Genomic DNA, 17,270 nt, shown 5'->3' with positions numbered 1-17,270 from the left:
CTTATACTAATCCCTATACTAATTGTGTATACTAATTGTATTTAGTATATTATGTTATAAATAATGGTTAATATAAGTATCAAAATAAATAGACAACAATTAATTACATAACATCGTAATAACATAATATAATATAATGGGCGTAATCATATACAGTAAAACTTAGAAAATATGCTCTGGATGAATTCGGTGAAAATTATCCTTTGTTCCGTGGTATATATAGGCAAAAACGAATGGTAGACCGCAGCATAATAGTTTCCAACCATCCACAATTGTTCTAATTCCTCACTCGACGTCTTTCATGTTCATTCATGTAGGAAAAAGTATGTTATCGTTTAATAATAAGCTTTTAAGCGTTTAATAACATCTCGTCGAGTAGAAATTCCACACGAAGCAGTGAGAAAAATAATATTTGAAGAAGATCTATGTTCTCAGCTTCGTCGTGTGCAAGAACTTTGTAGGATAGATTGTATCATGCGATGAAAATTTTATACTTGTAAGTTAAGAAAATTGGAACGAAAATTCACGTTGTCTCAAAGATATCTTGTTTTTGGATAGAAATAGTTACTTTACTAACAACATTCTCAATATTAAGGATATGAACATCTTTGATTTAATCAAAGCCGCTGGAATACGCCAGATATTTCATATCTGACTTAAACATGTACTGCGACGAGCGAAAAAAGTAAACACATAAATGTAAAAGACTAATTTTTCAAGTGATCGGTAAAGACTAGGTAACAGTAACTACAAGTTATTATTAACGAAATGTAATAGTTAATTTTCATTAACATTAATAATGTACAAAACATTTTACAAAAATGGACATCTCAAACCATGTTTACGGTTTTGCACATTAATTATACTCGTCGAATCAAGGTTTCAACATAGATATTTCGTCCACTAGTACTACTTCACGTTTATTACATCCAATAGAATTAACTACTATTTAGGTAAATTATTTTGTGGAATGGTCAAATAATGCTCTTTTCTCATTATACCTTCGACATTCGCTTTCTACATAAAATCAACGGGCTGTGTTTACACTTTTGCTTGTCACGGCGTATCAAGGAAGATTGAAATATAAAGTAATTCGCACAAAAAAGTAGATATTAGTATTGATGTTATTGTATTCCATATTTGACCTTAAAATATGAATAAAATCAGTCTAAGTATTAATGAAATTTCAAACATTTTTTCTAAAACAACGGAACTTTCCTTTCTAATGAGCACTATATGATGCAATAGAAAAACAATTTGACACTGAAAATTGTGGTCAAGATCAATTTTGCGCTACACTTATTTAACCAATTTTCATCAAATCGAAGGTGTAGAATGGCTTGAAAAAAATACCGCGATAAATACTTTTTTGACACTTTGTACAAAGGTGTATATCAATGTGTATATCGATACACATACTCTGTATGTGCATATCCGTGGTATATATATCCGTTTTTCGAAGCAAAATGTCATCTACCTGTTCAAAAGAGCAAAGCAAAAACACTACATAGAGGGTTTGTTACTGTTAACACTCTCTATTTCCGTGCGTAAAGTATCCAACCAGATATCCAGGAACAGCTTTCAGGGAACGAGATTGAATATTTGATCGAATATATTTAATATGGCAATGTTACGTATAACAATATACGTATGGAATTTTAAAAGTCACGAGGGTTGCAGCGGACTCAATTTTAATGTACATTAAACATTTTGCTCATTGATGACCTTACCTTAATTTTTTTCTCCTTCCTCACTTTCTTTTCCTATGCGAGTGAGAGCAAGATTGATAGTAACAAGCGATTTCATTAAAACACAATCTCCTTTTCCATTTGATGAACACGATACGAGACGAGGGAATGATTTAGGAACACGACTTTCGAGCGGTTTCAACAACTATTAAGTTTCATTTATAGCAACGAACACTGCCAAAGACGTAATCAATAAGATTCGCGTAGGTGCCGTAGATGACGTAGATGAAAAAACGTAGATCAAACGTAAATGACGAAATTATACATTAATTTATTTTAACGCGTTAAAATTACGCTAATGACAGTTGCTCCATTCAATTTGTTCACATATTTGAGCCCTATATGGAACAAAGTGAACGGAGCATCTGCAAGCGTGTTAACCGGACAACGACGAATTTTCACATCTACTTCACGAAGCTTCACATATATCAATGACCACTACCGTAGTCATGGTCAAACATAGATGACGAAGTTATGTATTGATTCACTTTAACACGTTCAGATTACGCTAGTGACACTTGCGCAGTACTATTTGTTCATATATTTAAGCCCTATACGCAACAAAGTGAACGTAGCATCAGCAAGCGTGTTAATTGGACAACCACGAATTTTCACATATATTGCACGAAGATTCGTATATAACAATGATCACTGCCATAATCATGGTCAACCGTAGATGACGAGATTATGCATTAATTCACTTTAAAAATTACGCTAGTGACACTTGCGCAGTACTATTTGTTCATATATTTAAGCCCTATATGCAACAAAGTGAACGTAGCATCTGCAAGCGTGTTAGTTGGACAACGACGAATTTCGTTTCGCAAACACGGACACGTGATACATTTTGAAGTTACGTGGACGTGAGAGTAATTCGTTCCCTTAAATTGCTCAATTTCCATTTCTTTCGCCATGTATATTCGAGTATTGCATTTGAATTGCAGAGCAGTGGGAAGTAACGGCGCACGTCGTTGATATATCGACAGGAACATGAATTCTTTTTTCATAGGATGAATACTTTTTTCATCGAATTATTAAACCGAATCAAGTTTTCAAATCCAATCATTTAATTTCATCGTTTTACATCGAACGGTTCAATCTTTTTTCTTTTAAATACCTTACCTATATTTCATCTCGTTGAATATTCCATATTTTTAATGCTACTACCACTTATTGGAAATTTCAAATATGTAATTATCGTTCTGAAGTTAGAAATTCGAAATAACATTCGTCAGTATATGATTCTACGTTTTATATAGAGTAATAAAAATGATACAATGAGTTTCGGTAAATAACCAATAAAAATTTTTGTTCCTTTTTCTTTTTCCTTTTTTTTTCTTTTTGGTTTTATGTATCCAAGGTCGAGAATAAACTATGTGCACGTTTCCTCTCGTTTCTTGCATTTTTATGAGGAATTCAGTCTTTTTACGCCACAAGAGTCTCAACGTTTTCGTTTTCACGCCTACGTTACGCTCGTTAAACACGTTCCAACAAGACCATGAATAAGGATAACAGCTTTAATGTTTTCACATGTGTTAATTTATTATTTTAGACCTTAAATATTTTATTTATAAAATCTTTATTTAAACAAGTTACCATTGTCGCTACAATAAATCAATGAATGAAATCAGTTTAAATTTAAAATATCATTTCATAATTTTTCGTCACTTGTATCTAAAAACAACAAAAAAACGGTGTATCCACATCGGATAAATTAATACGCCCCGGCGCAAAATAAAACCAAGACGCACAGCTCTGTGGAATGCCAACGGTCTAACGCAACGCAAACTTGAACTAGAACTCTTCCTAAAACACCAGCAAATCGACATAATGCTCATAACTGAAACCCACTTCACCGACAAAAACTACCTGAACATAAACGGATACAAGTTCTACCATACCCAACACCCCAGCGGAAAGGCCCACGGCGGCACCGGAATCATAATCAAATCAAACATTAAGCACTACGAACTTCCACCATTCCAGAAAGACTACCTCCAAGCATGGTCTTGAAGACTGTCATGGTACAATCACCACTTCAGCTGTATACTGCCCTCCAAGACACTCCATCGCCAAAGAAGACTTTGGCGACTTCCTGGACACCCTGGGCAATAGATTCATAGCTGGAGGAGACTACAACGCCAAACACACCCAATGGGGCAGCAGACTGGTTACAGTAAGAGGCAAAAACCTCCTCAACAGCATAATAACCAACAAGCTCAACTACCTTACCACATACGAACCCACACACTGGCCCACCGACACAAACAAAATACCCGATCTCCTTGATTTCCTCATAACTAAAAATATCTCGTCAAGACACGTCCAAATCAATTCCTCGGCTGATCTCTCCTCTGATCATTCCCCCGTGATAGTAACAGTCAGTTCAACTATCATCGAGAATACACGTAATGGCTCCATACATAACCAACACACCAACTGGCAGCTCTTTAGAGAAGTCTTTACACACACAACTTCAGCCTCAACTTCACTAAAAACCAATGAAGAAATCGAAGCAGCCACGGAATACCAAAACACGAGCATAATAAACGCTATCCGCTTCTCCACACCGGCAAAAACGTCCATCAGCAATCACGAATACCCCCAGTACATATTAAAAAAAATAGCAGAAAAACGTAGACTAAGAAGCATATGGCAGACCCATAGAACACCGGAGGACAAACGCAAACTAAACAACGCAACTAGAGAACTATCCTAAACTATAAAAAACTACAATAATGACCGTTTTCACAAATATCTCGCCAGCTTGTCCCCCACAGCCGACTCCAACTACTCACTATGGAAGGCCTCCAGGAAACTCACGCGCCTCCCACAAATAATACCTCCAATCCGCCGTCCGCAGGGTGGATGGGCGCGTAGCCCTATAGAAAAAGCCAACCTATTTGCCAAACACTTGACTGAAGTATTCCAACTCCATTCCTCCATAGCTGCAGCGGACGTTACCGAATATCTGCACACTCCCTTCCAAATGTCCCCTCCTATTGAACCCTTCACTTCTTTAGAGATCATAGAAGCAATCAGTCGCCTAAACCCCAAGAAAGCAGCAGGTCACGACCTAATAGGAAATAAAGCAATCAAGGAACTTCCGATAAAAGGGATTGCACTCATCGCATCAATCTTTAACGCTATCCTCCGCCTTCAACACTTTTCCAAGGCTTGGAAAATCTCACTGATCACCCTCATCCCTAAACCCGGTAAACCAATATATGAAACCAGCTCCTATCGCCCAATCAGTCTTTTACCTACCCTGTCTAAACTATTCGAGAGGATGCTCACGAATCGTCTCCTTCCACTCCTAGAAGAATTGAAAACGCTCCCAGACCACCAATTCGGCTTCCGAAAACAACACCCAACAGTAGAGCAAATCCACCGCATAACCCACATGATCAGCCAAACCCTTGAAAAGAAAAAATACTGCTCAGCGGTATTCCTAGACATCCAACAGGCATAACACACAAAGTATGGCATAAAGGGCTACTCTACAAGCTCAAAAAGATCCTACCCCATCCATACTACTCCATCTTAAAATCCTACCTAACCAACAGACAATTCATAGTTAAATGTCTAGGCGCCACTTCCGCAACATTCCCAATAGAATCCGGCATACCCCAAGGTAGTGTCCTCGGACTCCTACTGTTCTCCATCTACACTGCCGACTTATCTATATCAAACGAGGTAACAATAGCAACATTTGCCGACGACGCAGCACTATTAGCTACCCACGCAGACCCGGCAATTGCCTCATCCACTCTCCAGCGAAGTCTCGACTCCATGGAAAAGTGGTTCCAAAAATGGGGTTTCAAAATAAACGAAAAAAAATCCTCTCATGTAACCTTCACGCTCCGAAAACAAACCTGCCCCCAGGTCACCATTAACAACACAATAATCCCAAGCAAGGACTCCGTAAGATACCTGGGCATGACCCTGGACAGGAGGCTAACTTGGAAAAAACATATCTCAGAAAAAACAAAGCAACTAAAGGAAAAATTAAGAAAATTCTATTGGTTCACGGGCCGACGCTCCAAACTAAACATACAGAACAAAATAATCCTCTACAAGGCCGTAATAAAACCTGTCTGGACCTACGGAATCCAACTATGGGGAACAGCAAGTAATTCCAACATTGAAATACTCCAACGCTTCCAATCGAAAACGCTAAGATCCCTATCAAATGCACCCTGGTATGTTACCAACGAAACAATCCACCGTGACCTCAAGATACCTACAGTCAAAGATGAAATACACAAGTCCAGAAGCAGATATAACACAAGAGTCAACAACCACCACAACCCACTAGTCACCCAACTACTGGACACGACGGACCGATCTACAGTTATCATATTTTATATAAAATTAGAAGGGACCTTTAAAAAATTGCATGCAACAACACACTTACAGGAACTCTTGAATTAGTTTTTCTACATGCCTGATTATGTCTTTATATGTATATGTCAATTCAAATTTATTTTCTTAAAAGTCCCTTAATGAAAAACTAACACTTCATACTAACTTAGAACTTTTGAGTTCTTAGAATATTCTGATTTAGTCACTGGCTGTACAATAAATTCATTTACAGATATTATATTTCCACCAAGAGCTAGTTTTATTATGAGCCTTCCTGCATCATCATCGAATCCTTCTATTTGACCATAATTATTACTTTGTTTTCCAGCTATAATTTTCACAAATGTTCCTTTCTCGATTTTAACTTCTTCCTCTTCTTTTTAGGAATCTGTATTTTTGGTATCTGTAGTTTCATACCTTTTGGTCGTAATTCTGGTATGACAGCTGCTACTAATCTGTAATAGTTAGAATAAACGATTGTGAAATAAAAAATGATGTTCTCTGTTTACTTTCCAATAAGTGATGTATTAAACACATATAATTAATTTAATCTAGAGTAAAATTCATACTTTTCATTTCAACCAATTCCCTTTCCTGGTTGCCATCCCATTCCCCGTAACATTGCTACACCAAAAGCATCAATAGGAATTTTTTCATAACCTTCTAACGTAGACTGAAAAATAAAAAACAATATTTATAATATGCAAATGTAATACATCTGTGCATTGCACATCAATATGTTGATAACGTACCTGTTCTTTGCCTCTTAATGATTCATCTTCTACTAAAGGTAAAGTTAAATCATTTGTTTTAGTTTCATGTTCATTCTTTGACTTAAGTTCCTCAATGATTTCTTCCGCCGCTTGCTCTTCTAAAGTAACAACTTTATTTTCACTATCTTCAACTGGCTCTTTCTTTATTGATATTATTGGCGATGCTTTTCCATTAGATAGCTTTGATTTTGCCTCGTTAACACTAGCGTCTCCTACCTTTTCCTTATCTGCCTTCGGAAGGAAAATGTCTGCATCTATTTTATTAAGAATTCTATCATGCCAGGTTTTTGAACCTAGTAATGGAAAAATTAGAGGTTCATCCTTTTTTTCTTCCTCACTGAAATAAAAAAATTGTTTTCAAATATATATATTCCGCTATTGGTGATTTTTATAGGTTAGGTTGAGGTTATATGTTTCTTGATTATAAATTTTACTTTTTGAACTCACCCTATTACTTTAATACCTTTCTCATCAAGGCATTCAATGTAATCAACTTTCTTTTTTTCTTGTGGAATAGCATTTTTTCTTAATAGATTTCTTAATAGATTTTGCAAAACCGAAGGAAATCTTCTTTCCTTCTTCTGCCATTTGTTTGTTATTTTAACACTGACTTATAGACCAATACACATGTATATACTAGACATAAAGATTGATGTCACTTGAAACTATGTATATGAATCTAATATCTTATTATACTTTATTAATCTACTCACAATTACTTGCACATTACTAAAATTTCATTCCGACAATATATCAAGCGCCTGAATAAGTGACATTAAAGTAAACATATATGAGAGAGGAAATAAGAAGAACTGACGCCTATGGTTTTCTATGTTACAGAGCTAGTGCTGCACCATACGGCCAAATGCCGAAAGTGGCTAGGATATCCCAGAGAGAGTAGTGCTGCACCATGCAGTCAAATGCCGAAGGTGGCTTATGCTAGTATATACCTGTCTATACGTTTCAATCAGAAAATCCATATTATGTGTTCATGTGCAAGTTCACATTTCCTTAGGAGCTGTATTTTGATAGATTTAAGCTTCTAATGGAGCATTTTAAACGTATAGAGTATACTATGAAGTAGAGTGCGGATCATTTTATATTCATAGAAAATTTGAATGTATGGAAATGTACAAAATGCTCATGATATGCAAAAATATGCAAAATATTCAAAGTAAACCAATCATCAAAAAGTTTAAAAGGTGAAACAAATTTCTTTAATAACACCTAGATTAATTTTTATTTGTTAACGATCTACATTCTACTACGCTTTTAATTCTACCCTAGTTTATGCACCATAGCGCATGACAGCGCTATTATGTCCTTTACAATTTATTCAAGATCATTCTATTTTCAGATCAGACTCTCTATTTTTCTTTTTGCATCCTGCAAATTACCGTATAGAGATGTAAAACGAAAGCTATTGCTCGTTAAAATTTGACGTACTTTTGTTTTCATGAAAATATACATATGTTGAATTAAATAAACTAAACTATTGATAATCACATTGAAAGTATATATATTTATATATAACTTAGATTTCACAGATTATTTCGATATTGAAGTACTTCTTATGTATTAACAAAGAAGATAAAACATACTAATACAAGCATAATTCAACTGAGCGATTATGATAATGTTAATGCGCATCTCCGAACGTGCAGAGGATAAATGAGCAGGTAAGTTGCTCCCATCACTCTCTCCTTTGTTTCATGCAACTGTAACTCTTAGAATGTAATGTATAAATGTATATAACTATCCTTAATCGCATTGACGAAATGATGATAGACACAATTACTTGTTTGTCAGTTGAAGATCTTTTCTTTCCTCTTACTACATATTTATGTACTCTTAACTTGTCTTTTTAGCAAAACTATCGCTCGTTTGTTCTACAGTTTTCAGAATTCTACCTTTTAGCGTTCTACACACGATCGGAGCGTAAATGTGCCCGTAGTCTGCCTGTTCCTATAAGCTACTTTAAACGATCATCTTTGATTGTGTTGGCTCGTAGATCATAGAGGAAGCCATTTACCTATCTTTCGGAACAAGAACTACAGTTAAAAACAGCGACCAATTGAGAACAGTAGTTAAGTCCGCGAGTAGAGGGGTGAGCGTGTTTTAGCGGCGACAACAGCACACGGTATGCAGATACGAAGCCGGGGTAAACCGGGAAGCCGTAGTTCACGGACCGTAGTAAGCGTGGTAACTCTAAACAGTCAACGACATTTGAAAGCCGGCCGCGCTCTGGAATTCAGGTAAATTTACCTCTTTTTCGTCTTAAATTTTCATTGACATTTCTCTGCTTATAGATTATTATACGGTTAGAAATGACATGTTTTTGGAGATATCGAGAAATGGTACTTTTAAGTAATTTTGATTTTCATCACTCATAAATTGAACCGAGGAAATTCCATCGATTTATTTACCGGCTGTTAAAAAGTTTTAATGAAATGGGACAAATGGTAATTAGTTGCGAAAATAAGGACAGTTGTGCCAGAGTTACAGTGTTTGCCTTTAATTTCAATTAACTGTACAGCCTGAACGTGGAGATTTTGTTCCTATGTAAATGATGAGATATACGACACACTGGACCGGTTTCTCGATAGTTAACGTCTAAATGGTTAAATTAGGGAATGCTTTAACAAAGTTGATTCAAACATTTGATGAAAAACCCATAATTTACCTTTCTTAGAAATAGTCTTATACTCTTATATATCTTTTATACATTTTTCTTATATATAGAAATCTAACATTTATCAAATATGTGACAATTTCTACTGCAATCAAACATCTTATTTACTCTACGTAATGAAGCTAAGTTTAATTAACTTTCCTCAGTATCTTACATCACCAGTCACGCTCTCGATCCCGCTAGCTAGGCAATAAATCATCAAAAGTCGAGTTACAATTACGTTCTTATCCTACTTCAGAACCCCTCACCTATCCGTTATCCAATTTCCTCTTCGAAATCCCATCGTGAAACCGACAATTAACTACTGTTCATTAGCATACGTACAGTTGACGGAATCGACATAATGAGACAGCGGAGTTAAATGTTAAAAAGTTTGCATATTTTATAATTTGAATGGCGTAAGGGAAAATAAGATGTTTGATTCGCCTAAGATCGTTTCATCCTGTATGGCACCAACATTTCATAAAATATTATATAACACAATTTGGAAAACAGGGTTGAGAATCATAGTGGTGTAAGTTAGGCCATTGCCAGTTTTCATCAAATAATCTTCTGTGTTTATTACCGTAAAAATAGATTACATCTGTTCAAACCGTGGAAACAGAAATGGTAGAGAATAAAGTTACGACTTAATCGGTTCTGAAACCAAAGGGAAGATATGTTTGAGAGTAAAAATGAATTCAAACATTCGGAATTACGACTTAAACCACTATGACATTGAATTTGTCGTATGAAACCTACGCGTTGGGGAACGTGTTGAGGATGTCCCGAAACGTAGTTACAAATTAAGACAGGTCCGCGAGGCTAACTGTAAAAGAGCGAGCGTAACTGTGCGGAGTCGATGTTAACGGAGAAGATCTTCCTGCCGAAGATTTGTTCCGCTATGTCTAGACGTTCTATCCTTTGTTTCCTCGTTGCATTTTTTTACCTTCATTTTATCGCCACGAACAATGTTGCTCGTCGTGCTCTTAACCGTGCAACAGTCGGACAAAAACCCGTTCTACCTCGTATATAGCGTTCTGTTCGACACGGTCCACGAACTTACGGACAGATTTTTCGCGATTAAAAGAACAAGATAAGACAATTTCACGGTGATCTTATTGTTGTATATGTATACGGAAGTCCCATGGTTGTCGAAGTTTGTGCAGTAATTCTTCTTTCTCTTTCTCTTTTAATTATCGCTTTTGCAGAAGAATGACCGTGGTGTAGAACATGATTGATGTTGATGGTGTAGTAATGGGCGGTGATGCTTCAAACGTATATAATACACTTGAGTTGTATCAAGCATGTTTTTACAACTTTGAGTCGGTTCTACGTGTTCTTATGTTATTGTAACGATTAAGTTACCATAAATATAGCAGTTTTCCCAATGGATCCACGCGTCGAGAGAAGCCATATCACGTAAAACATACATTTCCGTATAATGTTGTACAAATAACAGTCTAAGAAGAGTAGACACTCTTTATTACGATCATACATGTATATTGAAAATATAGCGATCGTTGCAACGTTATGAAAAATTATTGCAATGAAAAATTTTGACGGTGGATACGTATCGTTAGCAGATGATTCACAAGTTTCGAATCGTCTGACGGTACTGGTGCGTTGAACTTTCAGTGGTTGGGCGCGTACGCGTGTCGGGTCGAATTCTAGTTCGATTTCGCGGGAGGTTCGATTTCGCTATGGTAAATGTAGTCGAGTGAACAATCGCGCTACCGGATCTACGCGTAGTCCGGAACTCGGCGCATAATGCCGCGGAAACGGGCATTACAGGTCATTCAGAAGTTACGTCTCATAAATTAAAATACATAGAAGAATGGCAATTACATTCTCCTTTTTATTATTTATATTCTATTATTAGAACACGTATCATTTTTCAAAATTTTCCTTGCAATCTACAATTGTTTATGTTATCTTCCTATTGATCATCGACTTTGTCATTTGCATGTCTCATTTTCCTCGTGTTCGGCATTTCAATATCAGGGAACAAATTTGTATCTTCTACATGAAATCATCTCTTTAATTTCAGATAGGCGAATATGCGGCTGCTTCTGTTCCAAATATCTCCGTTACTGTGTCTGTTGACGGAAATCGGCGCGGCTGGGATCGGTAAAGCATGGCAGATCCTGCCATACGCGACCGATTCCTGGAATCACCCATCATGGCCACGGCTCGACTCTTCCGCGTTCGAAGTTCGCAGCGTGAGCGGGGTTGGTCATCTCAATCCCTTGTTTAATTGTTGATTTTTTAAAATCTTTGTTTATTAATTCCAGGTTTTTTACATATTTTTTTTTTACATGATTTTTTTCCAGAATAAACGCTGAATTCTGATTGTAGGGTGGTACAGGCAAAAGTACCGATACGCGACGGTACGACATAGCCATGCATTATTACATTTTTTTTTTTTTTTTTTTTTTTTTTTTAAGATTATTATTGTAACTTAAATTTAAGCCGCTGTTACGCTGTGCTTATGTGCGATATTTTAATTTATGTCGTGAAAGCCTGGACGCAAAAACAGGACAGTTCGTTAGCGTAGGAGGGAACTTCTTCGTTAGACTGAACTCTGTTGATTGACTATTGAAAGCGCAAAGCGTAATAAGTTATAGTAATTCTTTTGCACGAGATTAAATAATTCAAGAGCGTTATTTTTTAGTATTGATTATTTATTTTAAACATTGAAATTTACAATAAACATTTAGAATTTACAACAGAATTTGGCTAATAATTCAGTTGTATGAGAAAAATTTCAAGACAATTATCGATACATAATCCGACATCGCATTTTCTGCATTCTCTTATTTTTCACACAAACAACACATTTTCTTCTCGATAATTAGATGCGACTGTCCTCGAAACAGGTAAACAATTATAACGAGACATTATTGGCATTTGCTTACTGCCGTTACTAAGGAATACATTCATATTTATCTCACATAAATGTAATAGTATTACTTCTACTTGATCGGAAAAATCGACAAACGCGTATATCTGTCCTTAGGCCATGCGGAATACTTGCAAAAAACGCATATATGTGTTCTGAGTCTACACCCATAGCTTTCGCCAGCGCATATACGCGCCCATACATGCGTTAATAAGATAAGAGGAAATAAAAGACAGATTATCGATAAAATACACTAACACATATGTAATACGTGGAGATATTACCACTCAGATTACACATATTATATATTATAAGGGAAGATGTATACCACGTATACATATATGTAGAACGAACATTTCAAACTTGTTTATAACGCGTGCGCACACATACATGCACGCACACGAACAATTTTTCGAACGATAATTATATTAATGATATATATTATGATAACCATTTATATTTTTTAAAATATGTTCTTATGGCATACATATTTATTCCACGCTTCATATCTATCCACATCCGTAACTGTAGGTGACATTGTTTTTTAACAATTTTGCTATTATTTCATAATTCTTTAATTCATATTTCAAAGTCGTAACAGATGTTTCTTTTTTTTCAAGTTTTTCCCACATTGGACTTATTTCTAGCAGCCATGCTTGCTTACAAAGCAATTTTATATCCGCGCAAGAATATTTTTCAGTAGATTTTATTATGTGGTTTACAATATCCATATTCTCTAATAACTGGTTGCTAAGGTATTATTTGAACATATCGAGTCGAGTAACTTCATTTGGTAATGATACGTATATTTTCTTTTCGAGGCATCTGCGTAAAGCTGCATCAATGTCCCTAATAATATATTTACAATAAATATTATTGTTCTGTTATATTAATAATAACGAAGGAATATTCCGAACAACACAATAATTAAGATTAAGATAATGAATAATTATGATATTAAGATATTTTCTACTTAGAAAACATTGAAATAGCGTGATATACATAGCAAGGGCAATTAGTTGCAGCCAAAAGAACTACATTAGAATTTTCGTTAGATACTAATCCATCCAATCTAGAAAGAAGTTCTGATCTGAATCTCTTTGAAGGTTCAGACAATGTACAGTTTACTCCTTTATTTGTGCCTATCCAGTCAATCTCGTCGATAAAAATAATTGTAGGCGAATAATTATAGGCAAGTTCAAATAAAACCTGTTCAATTTAACAAATGTATTTATTATTTATTAAATATTATATTCAAAATTCCTTAAATTCATTGTTTCATCACGAACGTAATATCATTTCGTTTTCCAAACAACTATTCTATTTATATATGATTATTATTATATATGATATATTCCAGAATCTCTTCTTCATAGACAAAGGAAATCAACTTACACGGATATACTTCTCGGAATCACCTCTCCATTTGCTCACCAATGAGCTGGCCGTTATGTTAAAAAAGGTACAGTGGCATTCTGTTGCGACTGCCTTCGCCAACATCGTCTTCCCTATTTCGTAATTGCTTGTATAGCAGAATACCTTTCCAGGGAGAAAATGGGCATTTAAAAAAGATAAGGTACTTGAGGAGATACACAATGGCCTCCTTAATAGCAGATTTACATTCCTCTAGGCCTACGATGTTGTCCCAATATACATTTAATTTTGTCAGTATGATTTCCTGCGACAATACAAAGATGAAATGGCGCATAATCTCCGTATTAATTTCCGTAAATGTTATGTAATTCGTTATTTAAAGCTTTACTGAAATCAGTATTTACAATACGTATATTAATCGAAAATAACTTACGCATGAAATGTCTTCAATAATCTTCCATAATTCCAGATTGTCTATATAAAGCTTCTGAGCCTATTTTGATATCTTTGATTGCGTGGATTGTTCCATTAAGATGTTAAATAGCTCTCCTCTTCTGATGAAGATTCATCGCTTTCATTGGCGAAAATTGGTGTCAATGTTATTGCGAGATTAATATCATCCGTAGCGTCACCCGTCATCTTCTGTTGTACATTCCTCCCTTTCACAGACTCACTTCTCGTTTCTTTGCTAACAGATTTGACACGTTTTACTACTTCTTCGAAGATTGAATGATATTGTAATCGATACGTTGAATACGTTGAGAACGTTGAATAGTGTTAAATAATTTAAATTCTTACACTTTGTTCGCATTTGTCATTTCCCTCGTCTTTATTTCCTTTTCAGTTATTTTCTTGCACAATATAGGATATTTTTGGAATTTCATCTTGTAATAATAATTTTCATATTCTGTAAGAATAATTTCCAAATCGACGTTGTCGCAGACTCGATATTTCCGAGGTAGACGAGCTTCCCGGATTAATACATCGCTAATGTCTACATATCTAAAAAATATAATTTTTAATTCATTGAACAAATTTTATGCTATGAGTACACACTATACGATAATCATCAATTAACTGTTTTATTTCTCGGTAAGACAGACAAAAAGAATGTACTGTCTATTTATTATTATATAAATCCTCGGCGATAATTTTTTGCCTTCTGCTTTTTAATTTCTAATTTTTAAAGTTTGAATTTATATATATTTTCATTTATAACTAGTTAATCTACGTTATCGATTGAGTTATTCTATAACTACTGAGTTACCGATGTCGATTTTCAAATTTTGGTTCCTTCCCCTCTTTCCGCACTAATTTCTATTTCGATTGGTCACCGATACTATTCGAAAAAATTGCAACTAAGAAGATATCTAAATATATACACATAATATAAATATATAAACATAATTTTGTTATCTACTATCTTGATACGTGCAAAGATAAATCTTAATGATATATAATACAGCGTAAATGGTTATAAATAATTAATTATTGACAATAATTATAAGAATTATCGAAAGAAAAAATCATAGATACTATGTGCGAGTGTAAAATATCGCAAAAAATGAACAACAATTGTGAAAAACGCAATATGGCAAATCAATGACAAAACACACTCATGACTGTCATGGAAGTTCCAAAGTCTAAAATCTAGAATATTCCTTACCTCTTTTCGCAAATTATGAGATATCTTATTTGTGGTACCTTGCAGCGATAAATCACCGTTTATTGTAATAGTTTTAAATGTGATAATGATATCCTTGTATTGACTATCGTTTCTCGATAGTTACGAGAATTTTCGTTTATTACTTTGAGACAATCCGTCACTTCCTTTCTCTTATAAAGTTTCCCTTCAACTCCGTTGAAAACTGAGCATCAAACAGGAGACGAACGATTTGTTGTCATGGCAATGTTAGTTCACACGTAAGCAGGGTGCGAATATAATGATGGAATAGTCGAATCCTGTCTACTGTATAGTAAGATGGATGCGACATGGAAATAAAAAGAGAAGGCTGTATATAAGCATTTTCTGTCCTTGTTTAATCAGGCATGCACACTAGTGGACACTGACGGCGCTTGTTTACCGTTGTTACACATTTCCGGTACAAGTACGCGGGCATTAGAGAAGGACGGAACGGTCTCTCTCTTTACCCCTATATCGCGTTTTTAGTTCGCTCACGCGCTCTGTACTTATATCTATTACATTTCCACCATAAGCAGCGGCCGTGCAGTGACTTACAAAAGTTTCGAACTCGCGGACGTTTAATCACGTTCCCTACTCCGAAGGGGTAAGTACAAAGTTGCTCGTCTCAGTACTCTTGTTAGAAGTTTTATCATCTTTTTCATTTCGTGGCTACAAGTTTTTCCAGGAAATTCTTATCGTTTTACAAGGGCTGTGGGACACAGTGACGTCAGCTATCGATCATATACGCGAATTTGTTGTAAATTAATTAGGAGAATATCTGGAGTTCTTTATCGTTGTCAGCTGTAAAATATTAGAATTTTTCATTTATAATTGTCATATTTTCGACTCTTCCGTTGCCAAGACCATCTTGAAAGATTTTTGGTATGTTCCATCACCCTTGTTAAAAGTGTGCCCATTGGTTAGATATATTGATTTTAAAAACCAATACGTATATCAAGTTTATTATCTCACAGAAACAAAGAAATTCGTTTTATTAACGAATTTTCGATGTTTCTTCTCAATTTCCTTTAGTATCGAACGAAGAACATTATTTGATCAAACGTTTCATCGTTCAGATTGTATTTCGTTTAAAAAGATTGAAATTGATATTGAGATAAAATCAAAAAGTATCCGTTGTTCTCGAACATTCTAGTATTCCTTCGCCGCCCGGGAGAAAGACAGGTATGAAGAAAGAAGATATTTTTTTTATTAACTTTTTAATATTGATATTTCGACAAATATTGACGTGTGCAGTGAGAAGATCCAGTGAAATTTTGAATAATATCGTTTTAATAATTTGTGAAACGAATTAGTTTGGTTTTTTCCATTTTTATTAGTTTCCGTCAATGCTGATTGACGCGCCACTCCAGTTTCCATTTCCGTTTCTCGAAATTTTCTACGTCCTTGGTCTTTGGGACTCTTTGCCCAGGTAACTGCATTGCTTCTGGGTACGTCTCACCGTTCGGGTCTCTCGAGCTTTCGGTGTCAGTTGTTACCGTTGAAGGAAGAGAAGCTGGTGACGGATATTATCGAATAAATCGTTTATTCTGGAAAAGTTCGAGTAAGTTCGTTCTGTTTGAATAAATCAAGACATAGATCAATTTTTATCGTATCATCGTGATTCGCCATGTCGTACGTTTGGTTTCGGGATAACATATGTTTTTAATTTGGTACTTTTAATTTGAAATTTTACGTCTATGATCGTGACAGGAAGATACTTTCAGTGAATTATAAATATTTCAAATTATAAATT

At 35.2% G+C, this 17,270-nt stretch overlaps 3 long non-coding RNA genes across 6 annotated transcripts; 1 reads left to right on the top strand and 2 right to left on the bottom strand.

Moving 5' to 3' along the window:
• Positions 1 to 6,348: 6,348 nt before the first annotated feature.
• On the bottom strand, positions 6,349 to 7,748 carry LOC126927165 (uncharacterized). 2 transcript variants are annotated; one of them, XR_007715231.1, is made up of 5 exons: positions 7,600 to 7,748; positions 7,334 to 7,522; positions 6,866 to 7,223; positions 6,683 to 6,786; positions 6,349 to 6,568 (listed from the first exon to the last, which is right to left on the bottom strand). It is a non-coding gene; the product is annotated as an uncharacterized LOC126927165 (long non-coding RNA). The 2 variants fall into 2 exon arrangements; XR_007715232.1 differs by having other exon boundaries at positions 6,866 to 7,179.
• Positions 7,749 to 7,864: 116 nt separating this feature from the next.
• LOC126927169 (uncharacterized) lies at positions 7,865 to 14,635 on the top strand. Of its 3 annotated transcripts, XR_007715240.1 has the most exons (7): positions 7,865 to 8,088; positions 8,425 to 8,565; positions 8,782 to 9,141; positions 11,608 to 11,788; positions 11,891 to 12,986; positions 13,566 to 14,186; positions 14,303 to 14,635. It is a non-coding gene; the product is annotated as an uncharacterized LOC126927169 (long non-coding RNA). The 3 variants fall into 3 exon arrangements; XR_007715241.1 differs by lacking the exon at positions 11,891 to 12,986; XR_007715239.1 differs by having other exon boundaries at positions 11,608 to 12,986.
• On the bottom strand, positions 14,362 to 15,790 carry LOC126927189 (uncharacterized). Its single transcript, XR_007715270.1, has 2 exons — positions 14,632 to 15,790; positions 14,362 to 14,521 (listed from the first exon to the last, which is right to left on the bottom strand). It is a non-coding gene; the product is annotated as an uncharacterized LOC126927189 (long non-coding RNA).
• Between the last annotated feature and the right edge of the window lie 1,480 nt (positions 15,791 to 17,270).

Source organism: Bombus affinis, unplaced genomic scaffold (assembly GCF_024516045.1).
Source record: "Bombus affinis isolate iyBomAffi1 unplaced genomic scaffold, iyBomAffi1.2 ctg00000078.1, whole genome shotgun sequence".
Taxonomy (NCBI): Eukaryota; Metazoa; Arthropoda; class Insecta; order Hymenoptera; family Apidae; genus Bombus; species Bombus affinis.
Note: the sequence above shows the minus strand (reverse complement) of the source record. Positions and strands in the feature narration are given on the sequence as shown.